Source organism: Lepidochelys olivacea (assembly GCF_965140295.1).
Source record: "Lepidochelys olivacea isolate rLepOli2 genome assembly, chromosome: 2".
Classification (NCBI taxonomy): Eukaryota; Metazoa; Chordata; order Testudines; family Cheloniidae; genus Lepidochelys; species Lepidochelys olivacea.
Window position 1 is genome coordinate 80,851,281 of NC_140412.1, and position 27,469 is coordinate 80,878,749.

Sequence of the window (27,469 nt, forward strand, 5' to 3'; positions counted from 1 at the left end):
TGGCTATATTATTTGGAAGGCAGCATAGTCCAGTGGACAGGGCACTGGACTGGGACACAGGAGACTTGTTTGTTCAGTACCTCTGCCCTTAACCTGCTGTGATTGTTTCCCCTCACACCCACTCTGCCTCGTCTCTTTAGGTTATAAGCTCTTTGGAGTGAGGACTATTTCTTAATATGTGTTCACACCATGTCCAGCCCAAAGGGGCGGAGCCTCTAGGAATGATCGTAATATGAATAAATAATAGCAGCGATTCTTCTCACAAATACACCCCCGGTTTTACCACAGAGATTATTATGCAAAGCTTTGTGATACAGGCTCTTTTTCTACGCAGCACAGCCGCTCTTATGCTGTGTACTAATATTACAATCTGCCCACTTCCTAAGGGGCACGGTGCAAGAGAGACTCAGAGAGGAACACACAAGGTAAGAACTCATTACCCAGGTGTACTTTTCCTAGTTGCAATTGGACATGCCAGTGGAAGTAATACAAAGCCCTGTACTGCAAAGTTGCTGTACCCACCAAAGGGAAGGCCGACTTAAAATCTGTGGATGAGATTCTGTGATGGTGCAGCACAACACTTACAGCCTAAGGGGAGACACATCTCCCTTGCCTCGGCTCTACCTATGCCAGGGTGCTTGAGGAGGCCCTCAGAAGGCAACCTTATGTCTGTCTTCTACAGTGCTGTGTTGGGAGAACCCCCACCCGGGGCCAGATCAAGGGCTTTTAGAGCCTTTTAACAACTCCAGTCCTTTAACCTGGCATGAAGGAGCCAAAGTGAGAGTGAGGATCACACCCCATAAGAGTCAGGTACCTTATATAGACATCAAAACAATTCATACTCCACTCTCCTGGCATTTCGCACAGCAAGTGAAAATATTTGTGGCAATATGATAAGATCAGGTACCAGTGTAAGCACCCTATCTCCCCGTTAATATTGGGAAGTCTGTTTAGTATTGCTCCACCAATGTATCTGAAATGCTCTCCAACAGGTATCATGAAATCTCTCTAGCCATTGGGCTTTTTACATATATTAAAAAAAGCTGTAACATGCAATTGGTTGAAGGCAAATTCGATTACAATCTCAACTGAAGACTTTTTCATCTCAAATGTCTTGATCTTAGATCATTGTTTTTTACCTTCTATCTTTGTATTCTTGATCTGGTCCAGCTATTTGTCAGCTGAGCCATGGCCCATGACATCCATTTTACTTTGGTCTCTCACACTGTTTTGCTGGGAATAAAATGGCATCTTTGATCTCATAGTCCAAAAATTCCTGCTTAATCTGAAGTAAAGTTTGCCTTACAAGTTCTGTGCCAGGGCAGTTCTGAGGGGAAAGGATTCTAACATTCCTAAACTAAATCTCTCTTTTGTACTCTCAGTTTTCAGAATTCACTCTTTGCCGTGAAGGTCTGAAAGGTTAAAAATAACTGTATCTCCAGAGACTTTTCCTTGGGCTGTGTTCTTTCCTGGGATTCTATAAGCTTTTTCCACCCAAACTGGGTCAACCTCAGTGCCTAATTTTAAAATCTCCAGGATTCAATACTTCATAAAAAAATCAATGCGAGCTTCTCCATTATATAATCCCAACAGCCGCATATTATATGTTCTGGTCTCCTTCTGCTGAAGTTGGATTTTATATATTGAATTGCCGCTTCTTAGAAAGTTATGGAAAACATTTTTCTATGTGTTCAGAACCTTTCCTTAAACTGTCTTTGTTGCTGAGGATATTTTGTATGAAAACAGACACTTTGCTTTTTTAACAGGAGGTACAGCCACAGCCTTCTGTGACATCAGGGCTGCTATGAGAATGAGTGGTGAGCAAATACTGCAAAATTGTTTCTAAAAACTTCCTTTGAGCAAAAATCCTTGCACATTTGCTTTGATTATATTTGTATCCTTTTTCACTTTCTGCAAATATTATTCTAAAAATTGTTAAAGAGTATCAGAAATATTTGTCGGGTTTTTTTTTTTTTTTTTTGGCTTGTGAGTTGATGTGAGAAGTGTTTCCATGGCCATTTGGAAAGGTCTTGGGTGCACAAACCAGTACCATGTGATTTAGGTGACCAGTCACATAAGATGAGTAATGAATTATACTCATAGCAATATTTATTTTATTTATTTATATAAGCTACCTGTTCTTTTCCACTTCCCCCCCCTTAAAAGTCTCCTTTGCCATGAGACCTACAAAAGAACTTGACAGCGGTTAGGCTGCTGGTGTGGTGGTTCTTCTGAGTGTATGCGCAATGTGCCTTAGGCAGAATGCCACCAATATTGTCTCACTGTTTCCTTGTGCTTCCCTGTCTCTCTGTATCCATCTGCTGTCTCTTGCCTTATACTTAGATTGTAAACTCCTTGGTGTAGGAACTGTCTTCTTGCTCTATGCTGGCACAAGACCTAACACAATGGGGTCCTGGTCCATGGCTAGGACTCCTAGGCACTACCACTGTGCAAATAAATAATAATTTTTCTTTAGATTTATGCAATGATACGAAGGGCTGCCTATTCAGAACTCCAGGAGCCATTGACACAAATTAGAAGAACAAAAGCAAAATTAAATAATAACAAACAGATTGGAAGCAATCTGTAGGCTGAAATATCATGAGAAAGAGTTTGGCAAAGAATGCTGATAATGAACAAAGTTTAAAAAACGGAAGTCCATTCATAGATTGTTTGTTTGTGAAAAGTAAATTAGTCACATGCACTGTTCAGTGCAAGTTGTTCATCTAGTGAGTTCAGATGGGGGAAAAAGTAGCAACAGGAGAGGATTTCAACAAAACAAACAGGAATGTATATGTCAATATCCTTGTGAACAGCACTCACAGACAGGAAATACAGCTAATATGATATGGGAGCAAAATTGCTTCTCGGAAGAATATTTTTTCAAGACTTCCCACAGGCAGCAGCGGACCTTTAACAGTGACATATTTTAAGGGTTATATACTGCCCACTAGTGAAGCTGCGTGCATGAAATGAAGCCAGACTAGGTGGATGTAGGAGGGACATTCTGAGGGAACAGGAGCTTCTCTCTCCCAGGCTCTGGCCTGCTGGCTGGGGAAAGGTTAGAGAGACTGCAGTAGGAGGAGAGATTGCCACTGAGGGTACCAACTAACATCTGCCCCCACTTCCTTTCCACAATGGTGGTAGATTCTCAAAATCAGGCAAGTCTGGGTTCACACATGCATTTGCTAGCAGCTGGGAGTCTGGTCTTCCCTCTGCTGCCCTAAGCAGTGGCAGAGTATACCATAGTATTTATTTATTTATTGAGTGCCCAAAAGTTTAATTAGGGTTGCCAACTTTCTAATTGCACAAAACCAAATATGCTTGCCCCACCCCTGCCCTGAGGCCCCACCCCTGCTCATTCCATCCCCCCTCCGTCGGTCGCTTGCTCTCCCCCACCCTCAGTCACTTTCACTGGGCTGGGGCAGAGGTTAGGGTGTGGGAGGGGGTGTGGGCTCCAGCTGGGGGGGATGTGGGCTCCATCAGGGGCTGGACATGCCGGCTGCTTCCTGGAGCTGTGCAGAGCCAATATACAATATATTATACACCTGCAGCTTTAAGCTCATCTGAATGAAGTTTTTGTGTGTGTGTGTGTGTGGGGGGGGGAATAGTTCGTGTTTGAATTATGGCAGGGTTGAGCCATCACGGGACTTCATGAAGGGAAGTCAAACAGTGAATGAAAATCGACTTTTTTGACCATTGAATCCTACAACACTTGGCTACATCAAAAAATGTACATTAGTAGGCGCTTAAATCCAGGACCTCAGCTATGGGCAAAGGACATCATTCAACACATAGTCTATTTCCATTATTTTAGAATGTGTTCATTCAGATTGAAAACAGAATGGCCCTAAATCTTGAAACTGGGTCGTGTAAAGTTACACACCTAATTCCATATGTAGGCATCTAAAAAAAGATGGCTTGGTTTTCAGAAGCGCTGAGCGCACACAACTTCCACTGAAGTGAATGTAGTTACATCAGTTGTAAAACCAGTATGTGACGTAATCATTCCTATAGTCATTTGGGTGGGGGTAGGGCTATGCCACAGGCTTTTATAAAATCTGGACAAATTTTTAATTACAAATACATTTATGAAATGCCTGTCCTACGGGACTTAGATATGATATCCTCTTACATTGGTTTAAAGAGGCACTCTGAGTTGGAGAGGACCAAAAGTGGAGAGTTAGGAAAACCATTACTTGAGAGATTGATTTCAGTTTGCTAAGGTTATACAAGGCCTCACTCTCAGTACTCTCATTCTCCAGGAGACTAAGTGATTATCTTTAATATCAGGAAGTTTCTCCAGGTGCAGCAGCCAGCTAGGGAATGGTAGGATTCCACTAATGATCTTTAAAAAAAAATCTTTATTCCAGTTTCCCCAAAATTGGTCCACACAGAAGTTAATTGTCCTAGTTTACCGCAATTCTATTTGCCAAATCCTATACCAGTATTTTTCCTTCTAGACTAGAATGAATTATTGTATTTTCCTCTACAGACTATTGCCTGCCATCTGCTCTTTAGTTTCTCTCGCACCATCTGAATTTACTTTTTGTGAGGACCAATGGGCCTCCGAGTGAAACAAAGCTGAAATAGTGCAGTTCAGCAGAAATCTGGCAATGCCCCTCCCAATCTGAAGGGTAAAGTGCCTTGTGTGGTAGTGCCTTATGACTAACCAGAGTTTTGCAGTGAGACTGCAGATAGCTAGGATGGAATTTTGGACACAACAAATGCTGCAGCTTGGCAGAGGGTTAAACTAGATGACCCTTGTGGTCCCTTCTAACCCTGTGGTTCTATGATTCTAATTTTCAGCCTAAGTCACATTGAAGAGGCTGGGTTCCTCAATCACTTTTGAAAATGGCACGTCTTTGAAGGTGTTACTTTAAAAAGGCGGGGTGCTCAATCTCTCCCAGGATCTGGCTGGTTTGCTGGCTTAAATGGGTAGCAGAGGATTCCCACTGACAGAGAGGAGTCCTATGCCACCTGTTTCTCCCCAGGGAAGGAAGGGAAGAGAAGAGAAGGGAAGGGAAGAGATGAGGCAACAAATGGCTGCTGCAGCCAGCCTAATTGGTTAGAGAAGCAGGTTATGGTCTCTGGCCAAGATCGGGAACGGGAGGGTGGGTTAGAGTTTAAACTCAGTGCAGGTGAAGCTTCAGCCTTCTGAGCATTCTGGAACAATGTTTGACCTTTTGGACAGCAAGGCCCTGGACCAGTTTCACACTGGCATTGTTTAACTGTCTTCGGTAGAGTTACTACCTGTCCTGCAGCCTGCAGCAGAGTCATCTGTTAGAGACTGCTTAAGCAATAAAGCTGTTGAGCAGTACAATCCTTTAAATAATGACAGATTTCAGAGTAACAGCCGTGTTAGTCTGTATTCTCAAAAAGAAAAGGAGTACTTGTGGCACCTTAGAGACTAACCAATTTATTTGAGCATAAGCTTTCGTGAGTTACAGCTCACTTCATCGGATGCATACCGTGGAAAATACAGAAGATGTTTGTTTTTATACACACAAATCATGAAAAAATGGGTGTTTATCACTACAAAAGGTTTTCTCTCCCCCCACCCCACTCTCCTGCTGGTAATAGCTTATGTAAAGTGATCACTCTCCTTACAATGTGTATGATAATCAAGGTGGGCCATTTACACTCTCATTAGAATGTGTATGATATACAAGGTGGGCCATTTCCAGCACAAATCCAGGTTTTCTCCTCCCCCCCCCCACAAACCCACTCTCCTGTTGGTAATAGCTTATCTAAAGTGATCACTCTCCTTACAATGTGTATGATAATCAAGGTGGGCCATTTACACTCTCATTAGAATGTGTATGATATACAAGGTGGGCCATTTCCAGCACAAATCCAGGTTTTCTCCTCCCCCCCCCCACAAACCCACTCTCCTGTTGGTAATAGCTTATCTAAAGTGATCACTCTCCTTACAATGTGTATGATAATCAAGGTGGGCCATTTACACTCTCCTTACAATGTGTATGATATACAAGGTGGGCCATTTCCAGCACAAATCCAGGTTTTCTCCTCCCCCCCCCCCCACAAACCCACTCTCCTGTTGGTAATAGCTTATCTAAAGTGATCACTCTCCTTACAATGTGTATGATAATCAAGGTGGGCCATTTCCAGCACAAATCCAGGGTTTAACAAGAACTTCTGAGGAAGGGTGGGAGGGGCGGTTAGGAAAACAAGGGGAAATAGGTTACCTTGCATAATGACTTAGCCACTCCCAGTCTCTATTCAAGCCTAAGTTAATTGTATCCAATTTGCAAACAAATTCCAATTCAGCAGTATCTTGCTGGAATCTGGATCTGAAGGTTTTCTGTTTGTAATCGCATGACCAGAGAGATTGAAGTGTTCTCCGACTGGTTTATGAATGTTATAATTCTTGACATCTGATTTGTGTCCATTTATTCTTTTACGGAGAGACTGTCCAGTTTGACCAATGTACATGGCAGAGGGGCATTGCTGGCACATGATGGCATATATCACATTGGTAGATATGCAGGTGAACGAGCCTCTGATAGTGTGGCTGATGTTATTAGGTCCTGTGATGGTGTTCCCTGAATAGGTATGTGGGCACAGTTGGCAACGGGCTTTGTTGCAAGGATAGGTTCCTGGGTTAGTGGTTCTGTTGTGTGGTATGTGATTGCTGGTGAGTATTCGCTTCAGGTTAGGGGGCTGTCTGTAGGCAAGGACTGGCCTGTCTCCCAAGATTTGTGAGAGCGATGGGTCATGCTTCAGGATAGGTTGTAGATCCTTGATAATGCGTTGGAGGGGTTTTAGTTGGGGGCTGAAGGTGACGGCTAGTGGTGTTCTGTTATTTTCTTTGTTAGGCCTGTCCTGTAGTAGGTGACTTCTGGGAACTCTTCTGGCTCTATCAATCTGTTTCTTCACTTCCGCAGGTGGGTATTGTAGTTGTAAGAATGCTTGATAGAGATCTTGTAGGTGTTTGTCTTTGTCTGAGGGGTTGGAGCAAATGCGGTTGTATCGCAGACCTTGGCGGTAGACGATGGATCGTGTGGTGTGGTCAGGGTGAAAGCTGGAGGCATGTAGGTAGGAATAGCGGTCAGTAAGTTTCCGGTATAGGGTGGTGGTTATGTGACCATCGTTTATTAGCACTGTAGTGTCCAGGAAGTGGATCTCTTGTGTAGACAGGACCAGGCTGAGGTTGATGGTGGGATGGAAATTGTTGAAATCATGGTGGAATTCCTCAAGAGCTTCTTTTCCGTGGGTCCAGATGATGATGATGTCATCAATATAGTGCAAGTAGAGTAGGGGCGTTAGGGGATGAGAGCTGAGGAAGCGTTGTTCTAAGTCAGCCCTAAAAATGTTGGCATACTGTGGGGCCATGCGGGTACCCATAGCAGTGCAGCTGATTTGAAGGTATACATTGTCTCCAAATGTAAAATAGTTATGGGTAAGGACAAAATCACAAAGTTCAGCCACCAGGTTAGCCGTGACATTATCGGGGATAGTGTTCTTGACGGCTTGTAGTCCATCTTTGTGTGGAATGTTGGTGTAGAGGGCTTCTACATCCATAGTGGCCAGGATGGTGTTATCAGGAAGATCACCGATGGATTGTAGTTTCCTCAGGAAGTCAGTGGTGTCTCGAAGATAGCTGGGAATGCTGGTAGCGTAGGGCCTGAGGAGGGAGTCCACATAGCCAGACTATCCTGCTGTCAGGGTGCCAATGCCTGAGATGATGGGGCACCCAGGATTTCCAGGTTTATGGATCTTGGGTAGTAGATAGAATATCCCAGGTCGGGATTCCAGGGGTGTGTCTGTGCGGATTTGATCTTGTGCTTTTTCAGGGAGTTTCTTGAGCAAATGCTGTAGTTTCTTTTGGTAACTCTCAGTGGGATCAGAGGGTAATGGCTTGTAGAAAGTGGTGTTGGAGAGCTGCCGAGCAGCCTCTTGTTCATATTCCGACCTATTCATGATGACAACAGCACGTCCTTTGTCAGCCTTTTTGATTATGATGTCAGAGTTGTTTCTGAGGCTGTGGATGGCATTGTATCCTGCATGGCTGAGGTTGTGGGGAAAGTGATGCTGCTTTTCCACAATTTCAGCCCGTGCACGTCGGCAGAAGCACTCTGTGTAGAAGTCGAGTCTGCTGTCTCGACCTTCAGGAGGAGTCCACCTAGAATCCTTCTTTTTGTAGAGTTGGTAGGGAGGTCTCTGTGGATTAGTATGTTGTTCAGAGGTGTGTTGGAAATATTCCTTGAGTCAGAGACGTCGAAAATAGGATTCTAGGTCACCACAGAACTGTATCATGTTCATGGGGGTGGAGGGGCAGAAGGAGAGGCCCCGAGATAGGACAGCTGCTTCTGCTGGGCTAAGAGTATAGTTGGATAGGTTAACAATATTGTATGCCAACATTTTTATGGCTGACTTAGAACAACGCTTCCTCAGCTCTCGTCCCCTAACGCCCCTACTCTACTTGCGCTATATTGATGACATCTTCATCATCTGGACCCATGGAAAAGAAGCTCTTGAGGAATTCCACCATGATTTCAACAATTTCCATCCCACCGTCAACCTCAGCCTGGTCCAGTTCACATAAGAGATCCACTTCCTGGACACTACAGTGCTAATAAACGATGGTCACATAAACACCACCCTATACCAGAAATCTACTGACCGCTATTCCTACCTACATGCCTCCAGCTTTCACCCTGACCACACCACACGATCCATCGTCTACAGCCAAGGTCTGCGATACAACCGCATTTGCTCCAACCCTTCAGACAGAGACAAACATCTACAAGATCTCTATCAAGCATTCTTACAACTACAATACCCACCTGCGGAAGTGAAGAAACAGATTGATAGAGCCAGAAGAGTTCCCAGAAGTCACCTACTACAGGACAGGCCTAACAAAGAAAATAACAGAACACCACTAGCCATCACCTTCAGCCCCCAACTAAAACCCCTCCAACGCATCATCAAGGATCTACAACCTATCCTGAAGGATGACCCATCGCTCTCACAAATCTTGGGAGACAGGCCAGTCCTTGCCTACAGACAGCCCCCCAACCTGAAGCGAATACTCACCAGCAACCACATACCGCACAACAGAACCACTAACCCAGGAACCCTATCCTTGCAACAAAGCCCGTTGCCAACTGTGCCCACATATCTATTCAGGGGACACCATCGCAGGGCCTAATAACATCAGCCACACTGTCAGAGGCTCGTTCACCTGCACATTTACCAATGTGATATATGCCATCATGTGCCAGCAATGCCCCTCTGCCATGTACATTGGTCAAACTGGACAGTCTCTCCGTAAAAGAATAAATGGACACAAATCAGATGTCAAGAATTATAACATTCATAAACCAGTCGGAGAACACTTCAATCTCTCTGGTCATGCGATTACAGACATGAAAGCTGCGATATTACAACAGAAAAACTTCAGATCCAGATTCCAGCGAGAGACTGCTGAATTGGAATTCGTTTGCAAATTGGATACAATTAACTTAGGCTTGAATAGAGACTGGGAGTGGCTAAGTCATTATGCAAGGTAACCTATTTCCCCTTGTTTTCCTAACCGCCCCCCCACCCCTTCCTCAGAAGTTCTTGTTAAACCCTGGATTTGTGCTGGAAATGGCCCACCTTGATTATCATACACATTGTAAGGAGAGTGATCACTTTACATAAGCTATTACCAGCAGAAGAGTGGGGTGGGGGAAGAGAAAACCTTTTGTAGTGATAAACACCCATTTTTTCATGATTTGTGTGTATAAAAACAAACATCTTCTGTATTTTCCACAGTATGCATCTGATGAAGTGAGCTGTAGCTCACGAAAGCTTATGCTCAAATAAATTGGTTAGTCTCTAAGATGCCACAAGTATTCCAATCCTTTAAATGCCATTTATTTCCTGCAGTGAACTAATCACCAACAATGGGCAAGGTTCTGGCCCCAGCCATGCCCCCTTGATACCACTCCAGCAGTGACCAGGGCTGTAAAGTGAACGAAGCAGCCAGCAGGGGAATTCCTCCTGCACAGGGGCAACACATGGCTGCTGCTCTAACTTAGCAGGGGCTGCACAAAGGCAGTGTAAAGCCAGCTATGGTCCCTTCTTCCCTGGTTCTGCTTTTTGTAGTGTGCTGCATGAAAAGTGCAACCCAGAATCTGGCCCAGGTTCCCCACTGCCTCTGCCATTTGAATTCTGTGTTTTTTCATCTTGTGTACTGAATTTGTGTGGCCAAGCTTTGTGGGTCAGGGATGTTGGCCCAGATTTTAAAGGTATTTAGGTATTGTTGTGTTCAGCGTTGCAACACCTAACTGATTTGGGAGCCTAAATTTCATTTTCAAAAGGGATTTTGGCATTTAGGAGCCAAAATTCCATTGACAATTGATGGATTTAGGCTCCTAAGTGCCTAAATCAGTTCTGAAAAATGAGATTTTGGCTCCTAAACCAGTCAGGGATTGCAACACTGAGCATAGGAACGCCTAAATACCTTTAGAAATATGGGCCTTTGTCATAATTATAGGTTTTGGGAAGTGCCATGTATACTTACGGTACCCTGTAAACAATCAATAACAGTTAGGGCTTCCAGGCATCCAGTTTTCGACCGGAACGCCTGGTCGAAAAGGGACCATGGTGGCTCCAGTTGGCACTACCGATGGGGCTGTTAAAAGTCTGGTCAGCGGTGCAGCAGGGGCCTGGGGCTAAGGCAGGCTCCCTGCCTTCCCTACCTCCGTGCAGCTCCTGAAAGTGGCTGCCAGGTCCTTGTGGCTCCATGGCACATGGGCAGCCAGCAAGGCTCCGCATGCTGCCTCCGCCCAGAGTGCCAGCTCTGCAGCTCCCATTGGCCAGGAACTGTGACCAATGGGAGCTGTGGGGGTGGCGCCTGTGGGCGCGAGGGCAGTGCACAGAGCCTCCCTGGCCACCCATGCACCTAAGGGCTGCAGGGACCTGGCAGCTGCTGGGACTAAGCACTGCTGGGACCCCGACTCCCCTCTCGCACCCCAATCCCCTGCCTCAGCCCTGAGTCCCCTTCCACACCCAAACTCCCTCCCAGAGCCCGCACCCCATGCCTCCTACACCCCAATCCCCTGCCCTGGCCCTGAGCCAGCTCCTTCACGCCAAATCCCTCATCCATGGCCCCACCCCAGAGCCCACACCCTCAGCTGGAGCCCACACCCCGCACACTCCAACCCACTGCCCCAGTCCAGAGCACTCTCCCGCACCCTGAACCCCTCATTTCTGGCCCCACCCAGAGTCTTCACCCCCAGCCTGGAGCCCAACACCCCTCCCCCGCATCCCAACCTCCTTCCCAGCCCAGAGCCCTCTCCTGCACCCCAAACCCCTCATCTCTGGCCTCACCCCAGAGCCCTCATCCCCAGCTGGAGCCCTTACCCCCTCCTGCACCCAGCCCCCTGCCCCAGCCCAGTGAAAATGAGTGAGGGTGGGGGAGAGAGAGTGATGGAGGGAGGGGAAATGGAGTGAGCAGGGGCGGGGCCTCAGAGAAGGGGCAGGGCAGGGGTGGGGCCTCGGGGAAAGAGCAGGGCAGGGGTGTTTGGTTTTTGAGCCTTTAGAAAGTTGGCATACCTAATAACAGAAACTATTCTTGATGCATGGATAGCTTTTTAAAAAAGCAGATTGGAGACTGCTTTTATTAGGACTGTATAGGCATGCAAGGAATTTTGGAGCATACCGAGCAGAACACTGTCATTCTTTGTGAAGCATGTGTGTGTCATTCTGTTGTACAACCAAAGGGCATGTTTGATAACTACTTCATATTATGCCACCTGAATCCTGCATGACATCCAAGGCCAGAGCTTTCTTGATTTTGGCTCCCAGCTGGTGGAATGCCTTTCCATTCAATCTTCAGATCTGTAATTCTCTTAGTACTTTTAATATTGTTTTCAGTGTTTGGTTTTTTTAGTTGCTAATTTAGAGCTCATTTAAATTTAGTGGGAGTCCTCCAACTGACTTGCATGAACTTTGGATCAGGCCCATTGTTTCCAGTGCTTATGTTTAGTTTATACAAATTTTTGATACAGTTAAAGACACTTTATAAGCCAGTGATTGCTCACCACTCTCTGTTAGCCTTCACAGCAATTGTTTTTTAAGCCATACTATTTGTATGGTATATTGTGCCATCTACTGCTATTTGGGCCCCAATTCAACACACACTTCAGTATGTGCTTACCTTTAGGCATGTGCTTAAATTTCATTATAACATGTGTCTAAAGTTAAGCTTAAGACTTAACTTTTGTTGAGAATATGCTTTCCTGAAGTGGGCCCTCAGGCAAACGCACACACGCTTAACTTTACTACCCTAAGTAATCATGCTACTGATTTCAATGGTTGCTCATAGTTGTTCGTGGGCACATTTGACCAACAGTAAATCACTGTGTACACCTAATAGGATTGTGTAAACAACAAATACTAAAAAGCCACATTAGCTTGAATAAGGATAACTACTGCTGTAAAGGAATCTAGCTCAGTGGTTTGAGCATTGGCCTCCTAAACCCAGGGTTGTGAGTTCAATCCTTGAGGGGGCCATTTAGGGATCTGGGGCAAAAATTGGGGATTGGTGCCCCTTCAAGCAGGGGGTTGGACTAGATGACCTACTGAGGTCCCTTCCAACCCTAACTTTCTATGTGAATCAAACTTTCAGTGGCTGTGGGTCTGATTTTACTTACACCAGTGTAAATCAGTACTTAGGAGAGCTGGCTGAAAGTTTTTTGAATAATTTTTTGTTGTAAAATGTCTTTTTTATTTGTCAATATTTTCATTTAAAAATGTTGGTGTACCTCAGAGGAACACACAGCACCCCCACGTTCATCCTTGTAAAATGATTGTGTGGTATCCAATGCAAAGTTTGTCATGTCGGGTGTCTTCAGAAGGCTTATGATGCACTGAGCATTATTGTTACAGTATAGTTATAGTAATGTTATAGGTTGTAATTTCATGTATATAGTTATGAGGCTGAAAATGTATCCTCATGGCTTAAAATAAGTCCAGGCAAAAACTCTCCAAGAGCTGAGAGGCAGTTCACACCTCATCAGGGCATGTATGGGACAAACCCAGCCCAGCCTCACAGGAATAAAGGACGCTGGCCTAGACAGCAACAAAAGAATCTGTTGGACTCTTGAGGGAGTCACCCCCCTTCCTTTGGTCAGTTTGGAACTGCGATGAAGTAATGCTCACCTGACTCTGAAGGATGAGGGGCAAAGCCAAGAGGGAAGAAAGGATATGATAAAAGGGAGAGACATTTGCCATGCTCATCCTCTCTCTTCCACCTAAATCTACAGACACCACACCAAGCGACTGAAGTGCTGATCAAAGGGGAGATTCTGGCTGAAGGACAAGAAGCCAGCCTGTGGTGAGAAGCATCTAAGTTTGTAAAGACACTGAAAGTGTTGAGATCAGCTTAGAATGCGTTTTGCTTTTATTTCATTTGATCAAATCGGATTTTTCTTTTGACTTATAATTACTTAAAATCTATCTTTATGGTTTATAAATCTGTTTGTTTATTCTACCTGAAGCAGTGCATTTGATTTGAAGTGTGTCAGAGACTCTCCTTGGGATAACAAGCCTGGTACATATCAATTTCTTTGTTAAATTGACAAACTCATATAAGTTTATAGCGTCCAGCAGGCATAACTGGACCCTTCAAGACGGAGGTTCCTAGGGTTGTGTCTGGGACCAGAGATATTGGCTAGCATCATTCAGTTGCAAGTAGCTGGGAGCAGCTTACATGCCAGAGGCTGTGTGTGAACAGCCCAGGAGTGGGAGTCCTCACAGCAGAGCAGTCTAAGGCTGGCTCCCAGAGTCAAGGTTTGTAGTGACCTACCAGAGCACAGGTCCGGATAACACCAGAGGGGAAAGTCACAGTTGGTTTTAACAGTGTTGGGCAAAATTTTATTTAAAAAATTATCATTTTTATCAAATTTTCATTTAGCGTATTGTTCATTTTAAAAATTAGAATAAAAAAGTTTCTTGATTTTTAGTTTTTTTTCATCATTTCTTTGCTTATTTTCTAGTTTTGAAATAAGACACTCAAAAATGAATGAATTGTTCTTAATCACATGGTGGTTTTAAAAAAAATGTTAAAATTTTCATTTTTGAAAATTCATTTTGAAAACAGAAAATAAACAATTTTTTGGATAAACATTTAATAGAAAATTATTTAAAAAATCTATACAACATATGAATTTTTTGTGAGAGTTTTTTTTTTCATTTTTCACCTGAATGGAATTATATCAGTGCCAAACTGGTGGTGGAGCAGATCAAAGTCTATATTACTTACAGAAACAATAAACTAAATATTTTACATGTCTAGCCTAAAGGTTGGACAGTTTGTTTTAAAGTAGAAAAATACTTTTATTTAGACTTTTCTGAAGCTGATCATTATGCATGTCTTTTATCACAATGTTGTGATATTATTTGTTGGGGGGTGTTGTGAATGTATCCGTTGTCATTTCTCTGGCAGGAGATAATTTGCTTTTAAACTGCGTATTTTGGTGGGGGAGGCAGAAGCTTGGGGAATCAGGAAGTAGGTGAGAGAGATCAAGGAAAGGGTATATAAGATGTACAAAGTACACAGAGTGCTCCAAAACGATATTTCAGAGTAACAGCCGTGTTAGTCTGTATTCGCAAAAAGAAAAGGAGGACTCGTGGCACCTTAGAGACTAACCAATTTATTTGAGCATAAGCTTTCATGAGCTACAGCTCACTTGTAGCTCACGAAAGCTTATGCTCAAATAAATTGGTTGCCACAAGTACTCCTTTTCTTTTTGCAAAACAATATTGTTAATGTTAGACCTTTTTATCTAAATCTTAATTTCTTCCTTAGTTTTACTGATGCAGGAAGTCTGTCTAAATATTATAATTCTGTTTACATTTTCTTTTATACTGACTCCCTAGGAGAGGCTGCACAGAACTCTGTTTGAGCTTAGCTGCAAAGTTTCCTGCAACAGAAGACTTACCATATGCAAAAGAGGTGATTCTATTGGGACATTTTCAGAGAAACAGAATGATGACTCTAGTAAAAGAAAGTTTCAATGAAATATCTTCCCAAAATCATAATGAGCAACTCAATCAATGCAGTCTCATATTCGTGAATGAAGAGAGAGAGAACTTGTGACAGTACTGAAGAATCATCTGATTCCAAGAACATTGTTGTGACCTGCAAGGTTAACATTTAAGGGCTGAGGTCCAGATCCTCAGAGGTATTTAGGCTCCTAGCTTCCTGAACCTAAATTCCTTTGAGGATCTGGGCCTGGATCTTCACTTTTCCTACTCACACTTGTGTAATATGTAGACTTGATGGCGATCTAATGGTTGTAGCACAGGACGGGGCGCCAGATGTGGGTTCTAGCTCCAGCCCTCCCGCAGGCTTGTCGTATGGCCTCAGCTAAGCACCTTAACCTCTTGGTTCCCCATGTGTAAAGTGGAACTAGTAATGCTTACTCACTTTCATAAAGCACCTTGAAAATGTTGGACCTTTATTTCACAACTGCTCAACAGTTTAATATGTGGGCAAAGGAGGAAGATAATAAATGTGGCACCGAATTCTGCCATTGGGTGTAGTCAACAGGAGATGCACGAACGTCAGATGATAGTTTAAAGAACATTTGACCTGCGAGATCATCTCATATGTTAAAGAAGGATAGCAATGTAATAAAGGAAGTAAAGTGGATCTAAGCCTAAAAGTAAATCCAAACCAGAGATTGGTGTTTTGTGGCTTTTTAAAAACTAGAGCGTCTGCAACATTGGTCTCCACCGTGTTACTGTCCTTGGAACTGTCATGCATGGGGAATTCCTCTCCGTGACAAGAATGAAGTGAATAATCTCTCAAGGATACGTGAGCAAATTCTCACTAAAACTGACAAACCGGAAAGTCTCTACACCTCTGAATGGGAAGGCTGAAGCCATGTTGAAGAAAAACAAGAATTTATACCAGAGAATGAAGGGACTTTTGAGCCATGGATGCAAGCAGAGTAGGAGAAAACAAAAGCTTTCAAACATCACCTCTGAGGCTGTTGCCTGCTGCACCAAAGCTTTAACAGGCTGCTAAGAAAATGGACAGGTCTGGTCCTGTAATATGAGTAACTGGGGATCCAGTGTAGGTCAGGTTTCAGAGTAACAGCCATGTTAGTCTGTATTCGCAAAAAGAAAAGGAGTACTTGTGGCACCTTGGAGACTAACCAATTTATTTGAGCATAAGCTTTCATGAGCTGCAGCTCACTTCATCAGTGGGAAGATTTATTTACACAGAGAACATGAAACAATGGGTGTTACCATACAGACTGTAACGAGAGTGATGAGGTAAGGTGAACTATTACCAGCAGGAGAGCAGGGGGGAAAAAACCTTTTGTAGTATAATCAAGGTGGGCCATTTCCAGAAGTTGACAAGAACGTCTGAGGAACAGTGGGGGGGGGGGGGGGAAGGGGGAGAATAAACATGGGGAAATACTTTTATTTTGTGTAATGACCCATCCACTCCCAGTCTTTATTCAAGCCTATGTTAATTGTATCCAGTTTGCAAATTAATTCCAATTCAGCCGTCTCTTATTGGAGTCTGTTTTTGAAGTTATTTTGTTGAAGAATTGCCACTTTTAAGTCTGTAATCGAGTGACCAAAAAGATTGAAGTGTTCGACTGGTTTTTGAATGTTATAATTCTTGACGTCTGATTTGTGTCCATTTATTCTTTTACGTAGAGACTGTCCGGTTTGGCCAATGTACATGGCAGAGGGGCATTGCTGGCACATGATGGCATATATCACATTGATAGATGCGCAGGTGAATGAGCCTCTGACTCCAGAGAGAGACTCCAAGGAGAGACTGCTGAATTGGAATTAATTTGCAAACTGGATACAATTAACTTAGGCTTGAATAAAGACTGGGAGTGGATGGGTCATTACACAAAGTAAAACTATTTCCCTATGTTTATTCCCCCCCCCCTTCCTCGGACGTTCTTGTCAACTGCTGGAAATGGCCCACCTTGATTATCACTACAAAAGTTCCCCCCCCCCACCCCCGCTGGTAATAGCTCACCTTACCTGATCACTCTCGTTACAGTGTGTATGGTAACACCCATTGTTTCATGTTCTCTGTGTATATAAATCTCCCCACTGTATTTTCCACTGAATGCATCTGATGAAGTGAGCTGTAGCTCATGAAAGCTTATGCTCAAATAAATTTGTTAGTCTCTAAGAAGCCACAAGTACCCCTGTTCTTTTTGCGGATACAGACTAACACGGTTGCTCCTCTGAAACCTGTCATTATATCTACAGAGTATTTTCTACCAAAACTATTGGGAACAAAAGTAAAACATGATCCACTTTATCTAGAAAAATGTTATTTATTAGGCTTCCCAATGAGTAGTTGTAACACCATTTTACAGACAGGTAAAGTGCAGAGAGCCAAGATCACGCAGTGAATCTGTGGCAGAGCCAACCACAAATTCTAAGAGTCCTGACTCTCAATCCCACACTCTAATCATCAGACACAGTCCCTTCCTGCCAATTTACACATTGTGTACAGATAAAAGAGATCTCTTTTCTGGGAATGTAAATGATAAAATGGCAATATATAATCCACACCAGAGAGCATGGAGGAATTCGAAAGTGTAACTGGCAGCCTTGAACCAGACTTTCTGCACCTCAGTCCATCACGTAGCTAGGTATTTATACTGGGCCTGATTATTCACTTCCCTATACCTTGTATAATCATACACACTTGGGCAAAGTGAGCATAAAACCATACTCTTCTGATATGGTACTATTTTACAGGTGATTTGAACTCACTTTGAACAACTGTCGATGGCACAGAAGGTGTAAGGCTATAGATAATTAGGCCCACTTCACAGATCACTGTGTTAAATCTCTGCATGCTCTTTCCCCCACCACCTTTTGATTCCTATAACCTGTTCCCTCTGACCTCCCACTTTGCCCCGAGATAACTGTACTTTAAGTTGTGATATGAAGCTGGTGCATGTTTGCACAATCCCAGAGTTATTGGCACTGGCCAGCCATTTTACTTAAAGCCCTGGAGCATATATGGGCAAGTGTACAACCCAGACTAGATTGAGACCACTAGGAAATATATTATTAACTAAAATGACGGTTGATTTGTAGTTGTGATCCATACCCCTTTTGACATTCAAGACAGCACAGCCTTGGGCTGCCTTAAAAGCCTCTGCATGTCAATAGTTTTCCTGTTGCTAGGAGGAAGGCTTTTGAAGTGGGAAGAGAAACTGAGATCCTCTTGTCAACAGAAGGATCCTCATGTAAGGGTCAAGAGGGAACAGAATGAAAAGATTAATCTGACCACAGAGCACTATTCCTGATTCACTTAAAATCTTCACTTAATGATATGATTTAAGGCGATATCTGGGAAACGTTCAGAAGCTTTCGCTGATGGTGACACCCCATGTAGGCAGAACCTCTTGAGTTCTGAATGGAGATAGAAAGATGAAAAAAAGTAGCCTTGGAGAAATTTCCTCTGGAATTCAGCTTGTTCGTGTGTTGTTGACTCAAATGATTTATGGACTGAAGATTAGGGAAGTCATAGCAACACAGAAATTGCCTCACGAAAATAAACCATCCTTGTGTACTCATATTGAACACAATCACGGAGGCAGCTGACAAACAGACGCCTTTTTTTTTTCTTGCAGAGAATTTGCAAAGACCCAAAGCAGATCTGGGCCTTTCGAGAATCTCTGAGCGGTGTCTGGCATTCCAATCACTGATGTGATTAATCTACGTTCCTCCCCACCCCCCCAAAAAAATCAGTAGTTTGTATTCTCTCATGCATGGCAGAATATGAGCAACACGTTTTTATTTTCTTTTGAAGTTGAAATGAATATACCCTCTAAGATGAGAGGAAGGGTGGCCTTGTGATTAAGGGACTGCACTGAGACTTAGGAAACATGGGTTCCATCCCTAGCTCTGTTACAGATTCATTGTGTGGTCCTGAGCAACTCACTTAATCTGTTGGTGCCTCCGTTTCCCCTCTGTAAAGTGGGGGAAACAATACTCCCTTTCTGCCACCCTTCATCGGTCTTGTCAATTTAGATGGCAAGGTCTTCAGGACTGAACACAATGGAACAATCTGAATTAGGTCCTCTAGGTGCTACTACTACTACTAAAATAGAGCAAGCTTGAAGTCTGATCTCAGGACCAGTAAGCCAATGAGGTGCATCCTGTAAACTATTGTCTTGTTATGGTGTGTTAATGAGTGGTCTATGACAAAGGCAGCGGATGGTTAAATAAAAAAAATTTGGAATTACTTAGATTAAAATGGAATAATTTATTGGCTTTGCAGTTACAGGACAACTGATAACATCCCCTCCCTGTAAGTCCTACCAGATCAAAACTGATTAAAGCTAGATAATTGGAGGGAAAAAGAGCAATATGGGTAGAAGAGAAACTGGAAGAATAGAAAACTTCATCTACTAGGGCTGCCAAAACGCAGCAGATTGTGAGATCAGGGGAGACACATGTCAGGATTGGGGAGAAGAGCAATTCATTGAAGCAGCAATTCAAGTGCAGAAAGATTAGTCTAACGGCTAAATTGAAAACATACAACATCAATATCTTGTTGACGTTTCAGTACAGAGCTGAGTAAAGGCAGCTCATCTGAAACGAAGAGAGGAAATTCAATACTTTTTGACAAGTCAATGTCTTCAAAGACTTCTTGGAGTCTGCCAAAATAGTGTGTGACTTTTGAGGGACAGAAACATCTTCAAAGTCAAAGCTTCATTTGACAAATGGCCCAGTGTCAGCCAAAACCAAAGCAAAACAAAAACCTTGAAGGAGATACAGGCAGTGGATAAGGTGGAAAATGGTCATATAGCAGGGATGCTGTACTGTTGATATGAAGCAGAGGGGAGTGAATAGACAGGTCTGTGTGACGGTGGGCTACCCCCTTTATCTTAAAGCAGATGAAATCAAAGGTGAAGAAACAGTAATCAGAACAGCTTTTCTTGGCTTTGTAAATCTCCATATGGTCTAGCAGTCTCTCTGATGTGAGGCACTTGTGATAGTGGATTATCCGAGATCTCATCATTCCGTGGTATCTGTAAGACAGTCATTGGTTCCATTAGATACAACACGTCTGACCCTGTTGGAATATTTGCTGGTGAAACTGACTTTTATAAAGAGTATTCGTATCAGTGTTCTATGCAGGGTACTGGGAGTCCATATGCTATCATATATCATTTCCACATAGCGTACTGTGATTGTTTTGGTCTAACTGCATCTCTCTAGATGGAGTTTTGCAAGCACAACTCAGAGAAGTGACATTACCTTTATCCGGTTCTTATTGCAATAAGAAGGACTAAGATCTTTTTCTTTTAACTCAGTGCTGATTCAGTGGAATACATCCAAATCCCTGGAAAAACTGCAAATCTGCACATTTCTCCTGCCCGCTAAAAACTTATACCAAAACAGAGAGCACTGTTGACAAAAAACATCTTTTCCCACAATTTAGGATCCCAACTTACATGTAAAATAAACATTGAATACTGATTTAATTCACTTTTTACATCTTCTGATGGTGTGTAATAGGAGTAACACCTTCTATCTTAAAATAAACTTGAAAGGAGCAGACTTTCATGTACTGAATAAAGATCTCAGCTCACAAGCTTGGCTTCTTGGGCACATAGCGCTAGTTTAGTTCCTAATTTCCTCTCGAGTGACTTAATGGTACTGTATTGCTTAATTATAGCAGTTGCAAACTTCATCCTGTAAGAAATATCACTGGGACCCAAACATCTGCAAGATTTTGAAGGAGGAGGATGCCACATAAAGTACCCATTTTTGTATTATTTTGTGTTTATTAGTCTGTCGTATACAGTACAGCTACTAAACAGGTGGAACAATAAAGTATTTAAATAAAAACCCATGGTAAGCAAATGTAAGATATTAAGTTACACAAATGCCCATTCTTTCTTTTTCCTTAGAAGATTCAGGCTGGAGTATGGGGCATTTTCAAATAACATTAGCCTTTTAGTAAATCACAGGACCCCAAGACGTAATATATTGCTTGGCTTGTTCTAATCTACTGCCCCATGCTCCCACCCAGGCAGAATTGTTCCCTCTTGTATATTTACTGGTATTTTTTATCAAATCTGATTTTAAATGTCCCAAGTGATGAGATTTCTACCATTTCTCCTTGGGAATCTTTCATGACCTATTAGCTCTCAATTTTGGGGAACTTTTTCCTGATATTTCAGCTTAAATTTTCCTTTTTAGAGTTTAATTGTCACTATTCCTAGTTATCACCTTTAATAATTCTCCTTCCTCTAGCTCCTTAACATTGCAAATGAACATTTGCAGGTGGCAGAAGTAGATATCCCCTGTCAGGGTTCCTTCCCCACTCTGAACTCTAGGGTACAGATGGGGGGACCCGCATGAAAGATGCCCTAAGCTTATTCTTACCAGCTTAGGTTAAAAACTTCCCCAAGGTACAAACTTTGCCTTGTCCTTGAACAGTATGCTGCCACCACCAAGCGTTTTAAACAAAGAACAGCGAAAGAGACCACTTGGAGATGTCTTCCCGCAAAATATCCCCCCACGCCTTACACACTCCCTTTCCTGGGGAGGCTTGAGAATAATATCCTAACCAATTGGTTACAAAATCATCAAAGACCCAAACCCCTGGGTCTTGGAACAATGGAAAAATCAGTCAGTTTCTTAAAAGAAGGATTTTATTTAAAAAAAAGAAAGGTAAAAATCATCTCTGTAAAATCCGGATGGAAAATACTTTACAGGGTATTCAGAGTCAAAACACAGAGGATCCCCTTCTGGGCAAAACCTTAAAGTTACAGAAAACAGGAATAAACCGCCCTCTTAACACAGGGAAAATTCACATAAAACAAAAGATAAACTAATCCGCCTTGCCTGGCTTACCTATACTGGCTGTAATATTGGAGACTTGGATTAGGATGGGTTGGAGAAGATGGATTTCTGTCTGGCCTCTCTCAGTCCCAAGAGAGAACAACCACGTAAACAAAGAGCACAAACAAACGCCTTCCCCCGCTTCCAAGATTTGAAAGTATCTTGTCTCCTTATTGGTCCTTTGGGTCAGGTGCCAGCCAGGTTAGCTGAGCTTCTTAACCCTTTACAGGTAACAGGATGTTGCCTCTGGCCAGGAGGGATTTTGTAGCACTGCATACAGAAAGGTGGTTACCCTTCCCTTTATATTTATGACACCCCCATAGAAATGGCCTGAGATGCTTGAAAAGAATGTAGGCTCTCAGTGAACAAGAGAAATTGCAGACAGAGTAGGGTAACTGCTTACAAAGCAGTCTTATATCTGGTCCACTAAATTTCGCTGTAATATTTGCACACTACACATACATTGCAACCTCGCTGCAACACCAGAAACAGCAGCCATCCTTGGCACTGCAAAGAAGTGTTGTTCTAACAATAGTCTAACTGTAACTTGATGTCTTATAGTTCAGAAGCAAGGGATCAAATTCTGCTCTCAGTATGCTGCTGTCAACTACAATCAATGGACTTTGAATTGACAGTGCTGTAAATAAGCAGAATTTGCCTCAGTGTATGAGTAGGGCAGAGAGCTGTCTAAAGGGCATCGAGTTTGTCTGGTATCAATAATTGTAATATTTGCAACCTTAAAATATCATGAGTAGGAAGAAAGTTCAGAATGCTTTAATGGAGTTGCTGTTGCTATAGAAACTATTTCCTGGGCATCTATATGCTCAGTACATTTGTCTCACTTTGTCCCTGGCTATCAGAAAAGTGAATCAGGGTGTGTGTGAAATGAGGGGGAGGGGAACTATTCAAAGGTATTATAAAATAATACATTTTCATATAAAGCTGTCTAGAACAGGTGTTTAAAAAGAGACAGTCATTCAGGGAATACTGGTCTACTATTATGGAAGGGAGAAACTGATGCTTTAAGATACAGAGGACCAAATTCAGCGTGACAGAGCTCCAATTGGCTTCAATGAGTGAACAAATTTATCTTGGGCAGTATGGGAAAAAAATGATCAGTCAGCATGTCTGTCCAGACTTTGTGTAAGGACAAGTGATTCTGTGAACTCTGTTGCAAAAATTTAAGTTTAAAAGAATGCTCCGTTTTGCTGAGTGCTATCAATGACTAAATGATTCCTCGGTTTCTCTGGAATTTCCATCTCATTTTTGGAAAAATACTGTTTTCTTTTTAAGTTTACACTAAAAAGCTAACTAAGAAATAATACATGTTGAGCTTGGAAACAAAAACCAGCCTGACACACTCCCTCTCTTTTTGTTCTAGCAAGTTTGTAAAATGTTAAAATCTGACAAGCAGTGATTTTTTTCCCTCCAGAGATCTTCTCCAAACAGTGTTCAAGTGGTCTTATTTTGAAGGGTGACTTTGTATATCTCAGCGGTGGGTCTGCAACTCCGCAACAAGGTCAATGGGAGGTCAGTCAATGCCAATCAAATGGGGGGGGGCAAACTCATATCATCTCTCCCCTGGAAAAACTGCCACTATCCCCCCGCCACCCCACCCCGCCAATAATACGCGCCTCCCAGCAACAGTGTCTCTTGTAGAAGAGCAGAGTTTGAGTGTGGTACAGGGAAGGGAATTTATGCACACTGCTCTTGTTAATGGTTAGCCTGAGTTGAGGACATGACAGCACTAAAAATGTAGTATATAACGAGACCCTGTTATTCTCTCTCCTTGTTCAAAATGCAAAAATGAAAACAAATAAATAAATAAATAAACAAACAGAAATAGCTGATGACATTCTAACCCCTGATAGTCTTTTGCTTTTCCAAAAAACTGTCAGCAAGACGTAAGTAGCCTGTTGCGAGCACACTCGCTGCTGGTCTTTCTGCATCTTCTCCTGTCTCCCAAGATTTTCTCTGGAACAGCAAGCTGTTAGCGTAAGAGTATTGAATAACTGTCTTCCAAAAAACAATCCCAACTCTCTTCCTCCTCGATATACAAAGCACTGAAGCGGGACGCTTAAATACTTCACTCCTCATTTTCTAATGGGGACACCTAAATGTTCTTAACATTATTTAGAATTTTGTTCCTCCTTCAAAAGGAACATAAGAAGATCCTTCCCTCGAGCCCCTCAAGAGAAAACCTGCACCAGTTACTAAGTCAGCTCTTTAACGAGCTATTCCTGGAACTCCACTGCATGGCTCCTGTAGAACACCCTGGATGTTTTTCCTGATCACTCTTGGCTTGGGGGAAAGACTTTTGTTTCACACGCTCCCACTTAAAATGTGACTCTGATGATCAGGTAACAACCTGCACCACAAGCTGATGGCAGGGCTTGAATCCTGGGATGGTTGGTGCTGTAGTGCAAACTTCTACCACTGGAGTGAAAGGCCATTAGCAGGGAGCAGTAGCAGGTTGCTATCCTCTGTGCATCAGCTGCAGGTGGGGAGGGAGAGAGATGCGTAACTCAACAGTGGGTTACAATGATGTCTGGGTTGTGGTCCCCTTTTTTGCCACTGACTGCCTATGTATATTTGAGCAAGTACCAGAAGTTCTGGGCACTTCGGTTTCCTCATCTGAAAAATGAGGAGGATAATACTTTTCCATGCCACCGGGATTTAAAGGACATTGAGAGCCAGGGGTTAAAAAAATAAAAGCACGATAGGAATGCAAAGTATTATCATCGTTAATATAATTTCAAGTTTAACTTTCAGGTTTTGCTCTACTTCCATCTCATCCACCTCATCTCCACTGACAAACTGCTAGGTCATAGGTTCAGTTAGTTCGTTAACCTACTTTACAGCTGCAGAAATGAACACACTGAAAGAAGAGCTTCAACAAGGTTTCCTTCTGATTTGTTTCCTTTTGAATACTCTAGGCTTAGGCCATGCCCTATCCATCATCATCAGATTTGGTTTGATGTGTCTCAGTTACAAAAATATCAATATTAAATCCATCTTTGAAGTATGCCCAGATGCAAGAAAGAAACCAGGAGAAAACTTACCATCTAGGCCAGAGGTGGGCAAACTACGGCCCGTGGGCCACAACCAGCCCGCGGGACCCTCCTGCCTGGCCCCTGAGCTCCTGGCCCAGGAGGCTAGCCCCCGACCCTTCCCTTGCTGTTCCCCCTCCCCTTCAGCCTCCACCCAAAGCATTGCACCGGCAGTGCAGTGAGCTGAGAGTTCTTGCTGGGCAGCACAGCTGCAGACCGCGACCCGACCCAATGCTCTGTGCTGCGCGGTGGCATGGCTGGCTCCAGCCGGGCGGCGCGGCTGCCTGTCCTGGTGCTCTGGGCGGTGCGGCTGTAGCGCCGGCAGCCACTGATGGTCCAGGCAGCGCGGTAAGGGGGCAGGGAGCAGTGGGGTTGGATACAGGGCAGGGGAGTCTGGGGTGGTGGTCAGAGGGCGGGGGTGTGGATAGGGGTTGAGGTGGTCAGAGGGTGGGGAACAGGGGGGTTGAATGGGGGCAGAGGTCCCGGGGGGGCCATCAGAAAGGAGAGGGAGGTTTGGATGGGGTGGGGGGGGCAGTTGGGGCAGGGGGTCCGGGGGCGGTCAGGAGACAGGGAGCGGGGTGTGTGTGGATGGGGCAAGGGTCCTGGGAGGGCTGTCACGGGACAAGAAGCGGGGGGGGGGGTAGGATAGGGGGCAGGGGTTGGGCCACGCCTGGCTAACCGGCCCTCCATACAATTTCGGAAACCTGGTATGGCCCTCAGGCCAAAAAGTTTGTCCGCCCCTGCTCTAGATGTTAATGTAATACAGAATAAATACTGTTACACACAAAAAACTACATTAAAAGAAGATTATTAAGTTGCAAAGTCAAGCACTCAGAAGTTGAGAAATAAATAGGGTGACCATATTTCCCAAAGAGAAAATGGGACACCATGTGGGGCTAGCCTGAGGCCCCCCCACCCCCGATGCTGGTCTGGCTCCAGCTGCTCACCTGAAACCCCCTGCCACACCTGTGCGGGGCTGTGTCACCACTTGTCCCCACCCTGCACATTTCTCTGCACCCTGCTTTTTGGCAAATGCTCACTTTTGCCAAAAAGTCAGGATGGCCAGGACAGGGCTTAAAAAAGGGACTGTCCTGGCCTGTCTAGGTCACCCTAGAAATAATTTTTTTTTTAATTTGGGCCCCCCGTGCATATGCATTATGGCACAGCTGCCTGGGTGCCAGCAGGGTGATGGGTCATTGAGAGCACGACTCTCTGCTCTACATTCCAGTTCCCAGTCTCACAAATTACAGGGAAAGTCCTACTGAGCTCTCTGTAGCTCTGAGCTGGGGCATACTCAGTTGCTCTGTGAGTTTGGCACATGCTCAGTCTGGTCAGCACTAGGAGCTGTGAGACACTTGAGTAGAATTATAGAATATCAAGGTTGGAAGGGACCTCAGGAGGTCATCTAGTCCAACCCCCTTCTCAAAGCAGGACCAATCCCCAACTAAATTATCCCAGCCAGGGCTTTGTCACGCCTGACCTTAAAAACTTCTAAGGAAGGAGATTCCACCACCTCCCTAGGTAACGCATTCCAGTATTTCACCACCTTCCTAGTGAAAAAGTTTTTCCTAATATCCAACCTAAACCTCCCCCACTGCAACTTGAGACCATTACTCCTCGTTCTGTCATCCGCTACCACTGAGAACAGTCTAGAGCCATCCTCTTTGGAACCCCCTTTCAGATAGTTGAAAGCAGCTATCAAATCCCCCCTCATTCTTCTCTTCCGCAGACTAAACAATCCCAGTTTCCTCAGCCTCTCCTCATAAGTCATGTGTTCCAGTCCCCTAATCATTTTTGTTGCCCTCCGCTGGACATTTTCCAATTTTTCCACATCCTTCTTGTAGTGCGGGGCCCAAAACTGGACACAGTACTCCAGATGAGGCCTCACCAATGTCGAACAGAGGGGAATGATCATGTCCCTCGATCTGCTGGCAATGCCCCTACTTATACAGCTCAAAATGCCATTGGCCTTGTTGGAAACAAGGGCACACTGTTGACTCATATCCAGCTTCTCGTCCACTGTAACCCCTAGGTCCTTTTCCGCAGAACTGCTGCCTAGCCATTCGGTCCCTAGTCTGTAGCTGTGCATTGGGTTCTTCCGTCCTAAGTGCAGGACTCTGCATTTGTCCTTGTTGAACCTCATCAGATTTCTTTTGGCCCGATCCTCTAATTTGTCTAGGTCCCTCTGTATCCTATCCCTACCCTCCAGTGTATCTACCTCTCCTCCCAGTTTAGTGTCATCTGCAAACTTGCTGAGGGTGCAATCCACACCATCCTCCAGATCATAAGGAAGATATTGAACAAAACCGGCCCGAGGACCGACCCTTGGGGCACTCCACTTGATACCGGCTGCCAGCTAGACATGGAGCCATTGATCACTACCCATTGAGCCCGATAATCTAGCCAGTTTTCTATCCACCTTATAGTCCATTCATCCAGCCCATACTTCTTTAACTTACTGGCAAGAAAACTATGGGAGACCATGTCAAAAGCTTTGCTAAAGTCAAGAAACAACACATCCACTGCTTTCCCCTCATCCACAG